The sequence below is a fragment of the Nesoenas mayeri genome, assembly GCF_963082525.1.
Source record: "Nesoenas mayeri genome assembly, chromosome: 5".
Taxonomy (NCBI): Eukaryota; Metazoa; Chordata; class Aves; order Columbiformes; family Columbidae; genus Nesoenas; species Nesoenas mayeri.
In genome coordinates, this window is record NC_137548.1 from 9,091,221 (window position 1) to 9,099,275 (window position 8,055).

Genomic DNA, 8,055 nt, shown 5'->3' on the forward strand with positions numbered 1-8,055 from the left:
AGGAAACATAATCTTGAGTAAGAGAGAAACAAGAAAGTCAAGTCCTTGTTGTATCTTCCATGCTATTTCCATCTCCAATGTATTTCCTCTCCCAAATTGCTTCTCTCCAGAGTCACACTCTGCCAGAGATAACTAGGTGGCAGTGAGTGAAGAAAGGAACGGTATTGTCTACAGCTTTGAACCATGAATAGCCCTTGGAAAAACAGCAGCAGAGAGAGATACAAGTTCACGCTGATAAAGGGGGTTGCCAAGTGACAGAAGACTTGATCTTGTTTCACTAAAGTCGGTGGTGAACTCCCACGGACGTTACTTTTATCGCTGCTCACAGCCCATCTTGGGTATCATGCACCGCCAGCCTGGGCAGAGCGTGGCCGCGGGATCTCAACAGGGATGGGCTGGCTTTGCTGACCAAGCATCCTTCTGCTGCTGCTGCTGTGACCAGGGCCATGTGCACCCATGAAAAGCAAGGTGGGTGAGCTTAGGTTCAGCACCCTGCAGATGCTGTGTGGTGCCCTTTGGTCTGTATTGTTAAAGGAGTGAGCTCACATGCATACACATATGTATAATACATTATATTTATGTGTATCAAGACCTCATTAGCCACCAATTTGTAAGCAATAACCCCAGCAGACAACATCTGGTGCCATTGTCTGCTCCTTACTGAAGAAGAGTGAGGCCCTCCTCTCTCTGTCGATATCACAACTCATTCTCAGTTCTGGCTCCATCAGCAAAAGCCTCCCCTGTTTATGTTGGTCCATACCGTGGTATACTTCTTGAACGGCACAGTGGGCCAACCCCAGGTGAAGGATTTACCTCCCAGACCCTTGACCAGACCCACCACTGTGCCTTTGCCAGGTGAGGGAAGGGGATGAAGAGATTTAAGGCCATTTAATAGCTGCCTGCTTCTCTACTGCCCTTTTTTGCCCACTTGGTGTACATGACATGAGATATCGGCCAGCCCTGCAGCACAGTCACTTACCTACTTTCACTGGGACCATTTGCCAAAGCCCTGTGTAATACCAGCTGACAAAGGGAAACCGTTTTAATTCAGTGCCTCTGAGGGGGCTAGATGAATACCTGAACTGTAGCAGACTAATGGATTTTGGAGGTGGGGGAGAAGCGGGCCGGGACACAGCAACAATTTGCTAGGAGGCGTGTGGGGAAATGTTGTTGCAGCAGTGAGGAGAGGGAGATGGAGTAACAATAGCTCCGGTTTACATTGTGCTGCACCGGCGCTGTGATCTGCTGCCAAGATCAACCCGGGAGAGAGGAACTTGAAAATAACACGAATAGTGTGGCAAGAGAGATACCCTACAGCATATCCTGCTCCCTCAGACTTCGCCTTTGAGTCAGGAGTGAAATATTGGAGCTATTGTGGTGAAGTGAGACTTAAAAATAGAAGGGAAAATTGTTGGCTTTTTTTTTTTTTTCCTCCAAGGGGACATTAATTGTTTTTAAGTTGTGCTACTTCTAGTTTGAGTCAAGAAGAAAAACACTTCAAGGCATTGAAAGGGCTAGAAAACATGTCACTCATCAGCCGCGGTGCGCGGCTGTCTCTCATCTCCATTGCCGTAGCGATGCCGCTGCTCTGGTTACTCTCCCCCCTGGGTTTCACACTGCTCCCTGCATTTCCCTCTTTGCTTAAGATCCTTCCATAGGAGTCCTTGTTAATACCACAAGCCTTGCAAAAGTCTAGTGCGCAAGCTCAACTTTGGACTTGGGGTAGCGGTTCTGGTCACCCATGTGCGCGCCCTGTGGGGGAATGTAGGGCTGGTGCCAGGGGTTTCAGCAAAAGAGATGAAGTTCCCTTCCAGGAAAAAAAATACAAATTGTCCTTGGGCTTGCAAGAGCAACACCTTGTAACCAAACTGAGTTTGCAGAGTTACAAAGCTTACACTTCTTTTACTGTTTTAACCCGTTTGATTTTTTGTTATTGCAGGGATGGGTGGGCTGGGGCTATGGTGGTTGGCTGGTAAAGCTGAGGTTTCCCTGTCTGTTCAGAGAATTGCATTTACATGGATGTAGGATGAAGCAGATCATCACCAGATCTGGACATAGCAATGCAGATGCTGTTTATCTGACACCTTCAGGAGCAGCACTCCTGTCTGAATTAGGCTTCTGTCTGGATGCTGCAGGCTGCTACCAATGTTGGACCCCTCAGAGGTGCCTTCTGGGTGCGCAAAATACTCCCTCTCTGCCTTCGCATTTCCCTGGGAGCAGAGAAGCCAGTCTGTGATGCCAACACCACCACTGCCCTGGAATGGCCATGGACAGCTTCCAGCTGCCCTCCTGGAGGGTGGTCTCCATCCCAGACCTGCTGCTGCCCTTCAATGAGTGACTGCTGCCATGCAGGGATGGGGCTGTTCTCCTACAAGGAGAACACAGCACTGGTTTGTATGAATATAGCACACAACATTTATGTCTGAGTCTACCAAATTCAGCCCTTATCCCACTGATAAATTGTGAGAACCAGCAGGATTGTAACTTTTATGGCCAGAAGTAATTGCTGAATCTGGATTTACCCAGATCACTGAGCTGAGTCGTTTGAGCTCAGTAACTTGTTTCTCTGAAGTCTACTTTGCTCTGAAGATACCGGGAGAAGGAGTGTCTCTTTGTCCCAATAACTGGTCACCATCATTGCTCAGTTGTGTGCTTTCCTTCTGGTTTAATATGCTTGTCATTAGCTCTCAAACCACCTATGACTTTGGTAATGTGAAAGATCTCAGCAGCACTGAATATGTTCACCTCTTCAAAGCATGCACATTAAGCTGTCTCTCAGTCCTTTGGTAAAAATAAGGAAAGGCTCAGCTTCTTAATAGACTGCCTCTAAGGTCTGCCCTCCTCCCCTATTCTCGTATTACTGCCATGCCTGTGGTGTCCATGACAGATAATTAACATTCCCCCTATTCTGCATCAGAAAACTAGTATCACACCAACAGTTTCCAAAACTGAGTATGTTTCATTTTTCCTCAAGCTCTGGAAAGGCCTTGTGACCAAACCAGGCACTTTGGGATGAGTTTAACTGAAGACCCCTCTGTGGCTGAGATCCTCCCAGCAGCAGGTCCTGTGAAGGCACCTCCATGGGGTCGGCTGATGCTGAATAAGGAGCTGATGGTTTCTGCAGGACAGTGTGTGGCATGGTTGCACCTTGCCCAAGTGCGTGGCTCTTCCAGAAGCTCAGAGGAGCCACCATGCAACGGCTCATTTCTGCAGCAGATTGAATCAGCAGAATGAATACAGAACAAACAACAGATTTTAGAAGATGGAAAAATAACCTCTTATTGAGGTGAAACCTGACAAAATACCCAATTGCTGTTCAGAGATAGCATGACTTGATAAAGCTGATAGGGGTGGTACTGCACTGGACATGAGGGTTGTCATCCCAGAGGAATCCTTGGCCAGCTGGGACAGGTCCGATGATAGTGGTGTGATAAGTGATCAGTAGTGTTTTGAGTTCATCACATGCTCAAGGAAAGGTGTTGACTCAAACACTGGAAGAGGAGCAGTATCAAGTTGTTAGCATAGGGGCTTTTTAAATGGCCTTGAAAAGGAGAAAAACACCAATAGCACCCAAACATCATAGGAAAAATGATTCATTCTGAAAACTAGACTATTTATGGCAGGTTGTGACAATGATTTTAGGTCCCAAAGCTCTGAGAGAAGGCTGGGGCAAGGAGTTCAGGATGTAAGACCTTGACTGCCAGGGCTGCTCATTGAAGAAAGAAGTTTCCTTTTTATGATGTGATTTTTTAGCTCAGCACCCAAAGAAATCCCCTAATAGAATCATAGAATGGTTTGGCTTGGAAGGGACCATCAAAGCTCATCCAGTCCAACCGCTGCCATGAGCCGGGACATCTTCACCCAGATCAGGTTGCTCAGAGCCATGTCCAGCCTGGCCTGGGATGTCTCCAGAGATGGGGCATCCACCACCTCTTGGGCCAATCTGGGACAGTGTTTTACCACCCTTATTTTAAAAAATGTCCTCCTCATGTCTAGCCTGAGTCTCCCCTCTTTTAGTTTAAAACCATCACCCCTTGACCTGTTGTAACAGGCCCTGCTAAAAAAATCTGTCCCCATCTTTCTTATAGGCTGCTTTTAAGTACCGAAAAGCCTCAATGAGTTATCTTTGGAGCCTTCTTTTCTCCAGGCTGAACAATTCTAACTCTCTCAGCCTGTCCTCACTGGAGAGGTGATAATTTTTGTGGCCTTCATTGAACCCTCTCCAACAGATCCATATCTTTCCTCTGCTGAAGACTCCCATGCAGCTTTCCCTCTGCCTTCAAGCTGTGAGATCCAGAGTGGACATCCACCTTCTTCCTTTCTCTCCATGCCAGGGCCAAGCCCAAGAGCTGTGCTCACCCTGCCATGTCCTTGGCTTTGCCTCAGGTGGAGAAGAGCCAAGAGTATCTGTGGTTTGCAGCAGGGACAGGGAGAAAACCCAGTCACTCCCCAGTTAGCAAGTGCCTGACCCATTAGGACATTAAAACTGGAGGTCAAAGAGCTCCTGGGTTCCCAGTCTGGGCCCAGGTTTTGGCCACACATGGTCTCTCCTCCAGTTTTAGAAGTAAGAAATCAGACAAAGAGTACACTGGATCTGTACCTGCCATACCTCTGGAATTGTCCTTCTGTCCATGGGAATCACTGTCCAGCTGCAAGTCCTTCCCCAAACTGGGTTTAGTTCATCACAGGACAGAAACATACCTCAAAGCCTGTGTACCCCATTAATGCTCACTTGAAATCAGCCTGTTGGGCTTTTCTCACTTCATGATGTTCAGACAAGAACCTGTTATGCTTTTTAGGTCTGCTTTTTCCTTTGCCTCCAAGGAAGCAGATGGCACAGCTCCCTGTTCCCTTGGCCTCCAGAGTGGTTGTGAGCAGTAGTAGTGACATCTGAACATCCTGAAGTAATGATATGCTAACCTCCTGGAGCAACTACATGTCAATGTGCTAGAGCAATGACGTGCTAACAACGTGAAGAAATGACATGGTAGTGTCCTGTCGAAATGACCTCTCAACATCCTGGAGCCAGAGGTAAGAACCAAGTCCTCACTTGAGCCACAGTAATATTAATATTTATTTTACCAGAGGACCATGAGACAGATCAAATGCATGGCTTGTCAGTTTTGACACAGAATGACTTCATACAAAAATGCAAGACTGCCTGAGAAACTATGCTGATCGCGTTATTATTAGTATTTTATTCTTTGTCTCTTTTTATTCTTCCACCAGGTCCCCAAACAGCTCAGTTCATCCCTCTTTTCTGTCCCCTGGGTACAATTATTGATCCCCCCCGAATTGTCTTTCCTGCTGCAGAAAGTCCTCTCTTAATGCAGATACTTTGCAGTTTTATTCAGTTCATCAGAGGATAGAAAAATATACCACAGCTGACATTTCCCATCAGAATGCACCTGAAATTCCAACAATGAGCAAAAAAACCCCAACAAAACTTCCCAGCCACAACCCACCAAGAAAAAACCCAGTCCCATAGTCAAATAGTTCCAAGAAATTTGCAGGGACCTCACTCATGTTCACCAAACAAATTCCTTGCTGGGAATTATTAGCTCAGTTGGAAGTAAGCATTTTCTTCCCCTCTGTGCAGTGTTGCATCTCAGATGACGATTTAAGAATCATTTGCCCACAGTTGGCTGACTCTAGAGATGGGCAATTTACCATTTCATCCACTGATCCACACAATAATGTCACTAAAAAGGGTCAGAGCACGGAGTCTATTTGGTTATCAAATAATTCCCTCTTTAAAAAGTAAAGTCTTTTTGCACCCTAGGAATACTCACACCTTTCTAATACACTGGTGTAAATCATTCAGTCCTCAGAAGAAAAAACATTTAATATTTGTTGCATTTAATCTGGACAAGAGACCAAGAAGCCTCCTCCTGCAAAGCCAACTGAATGCTATAGAGCAGTCCATGGCTTGCAAAGACAAGAAACCTGTCTTTCTGGTGACTAATAAACAATAAAATAGACCCATCTCAGAGAGAGGAGTGCAATGATTCAGTAAACACTCCGGCAATGGCCTAGATGGCATTAATCAGCTCTTGTGTCAGAGATGATGTGTGCGGTCATCTCAAAAACCAAGTTCATGGCAGCAGCTTCAGCAATGCCTCTGAGTCAGCTACAGTTTTGAAACCTCAAGGTACCAAATTTCCCAAGTGAACTCAAAGTGGTTTCCCAAATGGCAAGTCAAGTGTGGAGAATTTGGAGCCCATACATCTGCAATGGGACTGGGACACTGTCCATTTGTAAATCTCCTGTCGAGTAACCCAACCAAAGGGCTTTTTGTGCAGGATCTCACCCAAAATGGAAAATGTCATAGGAGACGAAAATGTGCAAATAACTTACTGTATGAGGCCAGTCTTTAGTGCAGCTTCTTTCTTCTGCCTTTGCCCCATGTATCCAGGAGCTGAGTTACTTGATGGAGGGTCAATGAGACCTTCTGAGAGCACCTGCTTGGTTTCTGCACATACACAGAGACACTCCCAGGCTTGCTCCTTGGGTCTGGGCTTGTGTTTGTGCCTGGACCCAGCCATGGGGGAGGGATCCCCAGCCTGTTTTTGACTGCAGAGCATGCCCAGCAACCCAGCTCTCAGTGCTGCTGGTGTGGGACCAGCCTCTGGCATGGGCTGCAGCCGTGCATCATCACTTTCCACAAACATTGTGGTGTGCAACCACCGTGTCCACAGAAACCCTCAAATTTTGGTGGTACAGGTGAGAGAACCTGTTAGGCAAGTGCTCCACAGCCCAGGAATTTGGGTCCCCTCTAATCTGATCTCCACTGCATGCCCACACTGGTCCTGTGGCTCTTAAACCCTCTGCAGAGAGTCTTCTTTCTTGAAACTCTGTCACCATGTTGTGGAGTCTGCAGAGGGGCTTCCCGATGCCCCTGTGACATCTATGGGAGTGGAGTCGTGCCAAGAGCAGCAGAAGAAAAGCATCTCTGAACATTCTGCTTTTCAGTGGTTTGTTTTTTTCTCCCCAGTGTGGCATGTCAAGAATCTGGATATCACCTGAGGTCCATCTCCAGCCATCCTATTTCCATTTCTGCCTGTACCTGGACAGGGACTGCAGCCAGGTTGTCTCCTTTCAAAGGTCAGTAGCAAGTAGGGTTCACAAATCTGGAGCACAGCCCTCCTGGTCCAGAACCCAGGCCACAGACACCATTGGGCACTATTTGGACTGAAATCAAAGAAGGTCCTTGTTGTGCTGCCTGCAGCAGCCCCGTTGCTGGGGAATGCCACAGGGTCACTACACCCCACTGCCCTCCATGCTCCTCACAGATGTTCTCCAATAAATTTTCTCTGCAATTGTTTTGATGCTGAGTCAAGTGGATATCGACATATTTGCACCAGAGGCAATATCCCCTGTGCTCTGTGTTTTTGATTTAAGAACATCCTCCTTTTGAGGTGGTTGATGGACTCTTTTTTCTTGCAGGCTTTTCCATTCCCCATAGCCCATAAGTGGCTTTATGCCAGCTCTGGTGATGACACATTTTGCAGGTCTGCGGGGGAAGTGAGTAAAGATACACAGGATGAGAATTTCCTTTCAGGGGGAGGAATTTATGTGATTTTGAAACTTATCTGAGTTTGAAAAATTGGTTCCAAACCAAAACATAATAAAAAAAACCATTTGAACTGCTTCCAGAGGAACAAGTGCGACTTCAAATGTCGGAAAAACATTCTCCATCAATACAATCAATGCTCCTCACTCCAGCATTAGTATTTTCTGAACTGTTCTGCTGTTTGTAATAGAACATGCATTAAAAATTAATGAAACATAGTTTCAAAGCAGAAAAAAAAAAAGGCAGGAAAAAAAAGCAGCAAAAAGGAAAGAGGCCCTTGGAAGAAGCTGAGAGGATGTCTTGACCTTGACTGGCAGGAAAGTGCCAGTGTAAGTTCTTGCAAAGTGACTTTTGGTTAAAAGTTCTATGTTCCCACAGAAAGTTTCAATTTTTTAAATAAACTTTCCTTTCTTTATTATTTTTTTTCTCCAGGCAGAAAGGGACTCAACCTGGATATTTGCAAGCAGCTGTCTAAATAGGCA